Raw genomic sequence first — 2500 nt, 5'->3', positions numbered from 1 at the left:
ACAGAATTAAAACGGGCTTCGAGCAGAACCCTGAGGAACGCCGCTCTTCGGTACGATTTCGTTGGAAGTGGAAAGCTGGCTCAGAACTCCATGAGTTGAGCTGAGTACTCCTGAGCTGAGTGTGCTGCTCTGTAATTAGCACAATGCTAACAGAACCTGGAGGAGACACTCCTGCCAAGAAATCACTCAACCCAAAAAAGTACACAGTTAACCAGTAATTTGTCTCCCACACACACAAACAAATACACACACACCCAACATTTCTAAACAAGGCTACAGAGAAAAAAACCCACTCGATTCTAAGAAATAATACAAAATATAAAACATGAATTCAAACAAACAAACAAATTGCTAAATAAATATTTAAAAGAAAAAAAAAATAATATCAGTTTATTTTTCGATTAAGCATCCGTTTGTCATGGTAATGAATCATTAGTCAGTGTTTCATGTGCGTTTCAGATCTCAATTCCACTGACACACTAGAGGGAGCTCTCTCTCTCTCTCTCACACACACACACACACACACACACACACACACACACACACACACACACACACACACACACTGTCCGAGTCATTTTCATCCACTTTGTGTAAAAAATGTAAATTATAAAGCAGAGCGTAATAATGACTGCAACATGACCACCATCTGAAACCGCAAGCTATAAAACAGCCTTTCATCACCTAAACACACACACACACACACACACACACACACACACACACACTGATGCAAACGTCTCATATCACATGTAACCCCAGGCCACATTACTGAGTGGGGTTTCGGGGTCAGTGAGTGTGTAAGTGTGTGTGCGTGTACGTGTGTGTGTGTGTGTGTGTGTGTGTGTGTATGTGTGTGTGTGTGTGTGTGTGTAAACTATACTGTAGGTTATCCGTGACTCAGTTCTCGTTTGAGTCAACTTTTTAGTATAGAATCAGATTCATTATGAATCAACAAGGTAAATTGTGTGTGTGTGTGTATGTTTGTGATGAGGTTTCCTGTAAAAGTCTTTCCTCTGAACCATATAATCGTGTGTGTGTGTGTGTGTGTGTGTGTGTGTGTGTTAGTCATGTCTGCTCGAGTGTGACTCACTGAACTAAAATGAGAAATCGATCTTTTTTCTCTTTTCTCTCATTTTTCCTCGTCTCTCCGCACTGCTGAGTCACTCTCACTCTATCACACACTTATTCGCTCTTCAGCTTCACCACTTCCTGCTTCCTCAACATGTGACCAGGTGAGGTCTGAGAGGTGAAAGGTCACCTGACCAGACATTGTTCAGGATTTCCTCCTCCTCTCTCTCTCGCTGTATATAGAAGAACAACCACACCAAATTTCCTTCGTCACGTTTCCTGCGGAAGCTTAAAAGCCTACTTGGCACACACACACACACACATACACACACACACACACACACACACACACACACACACACACACACACACACACGTGGAAAGGGAAGTCCGCTTGGCTTCTGGTTGAACACATCTTTCTCTCTCTTCCCCACTGTCTCACCTCCTCTCTCCGTGTCACTCTCCACATGTGTCACTCTCCATGTCTCACCCTCTCTTTGTCTCACCCCCTCTCTCTGTCTCTCTCTCTCTCTCTCTCTCTCTCTCTCTCTCTCTCTCTCTCTCTCTATTTGTCTCACTCTCTCTCCCCCACTGTCTCATTATCTCTCTCTGTCTCACTCTGTCTGTCTAACTCTCCCCATGTCTCACTCTCTCTCTCTGTCTTAATCTTTCTGTCCAATCAAAACCATTCCCCAAAATCAGCTCAGTTTTCACTCAGAAGATCTCAAAAAACAGCCACAATATCCAATCAAATCCATCCTCCATTTTTAGAAGAACCTGGAAAATCTTTACTGAATGGTTCTGTTGGTTGATGTGACTTTGAAGGACACTGGAGGCTGTGTTTTCTCCTGAAGGCAGTGGCTCCTGGGAGGTTATGTGCTTCTGATTTGAACACAGGTAGCTGCTTGGTTTTTAGCTGCTTGGTGGAATGGATCGTATTCTGGTTTGACGTGGGGAAGCTTCTGCCTGGCAATTGGCTTCTTTATTGTTCTGGTTCTAACTTAGCATTCAGTAATCTTCTGGACATATAGAGTTTTGTTTCTTTCAGGAATTTAAGATTGGTTTCTGTGTAGGGCCTGGGCTTCTGAAGAGACCAGTTAGGCTGAGTTTGTCCTTCAGACCTGGCAACCTTCATCATGAAGAAGAGACAGGGAGTGTGTGAGTGTCTGGAAAAGCTGATGAGAGAATCAGGTGTTGAGTCTGTCTGGTGACATAATCAGATATTAACTCTCTCTCTCTCTCTCTCTCTCTCTCTCTCTCTCTCTCTCTCTCTCTCTCTCTCTCTCTTTCTCTCTCTCTCTCTTTCTCTCAATCTCTCTCTCTCTCTCTCTCTCTCTCTCTTTCTCTCTCTCTCTTTCTCTCAATCTCTCTCTCTCTCTCTCTCTCTCTCTCTCTCTCTCTCTCTCTCTCTCTCTCTCTCTTTCTCTCA

General features: G+C 43.6%; 1 protein-coding gene across 3 annotated transcripts in view; it reads right to left on the bottom strand.

Moving 5' to 3' along the window:
• Positions 1-2500, bottom strand: part of nav3 (neuron navigator 3) — a 143650-nt gene that overhangs the window by 62124 nt on the left and 79026 nt on the right. The window lies entirely within an intron of this gene.

The sequence above is a fragment of the Silurus aristotelis genome (assembly GCF_946808225.1).
Source record: "Silurus aristotelis genome assembly, chromosome: 24".
Classification (NCBI taxonomy): domain Eukaryota; kingdom Metazoa; phylum Chordata; class Actinopteri; order Siluriformes; family Siluridae; genus Silurus; species Silurus aristotelis.
This window is presented reverse-complemented; position numbering and strand designations above follow the sequence as displayed.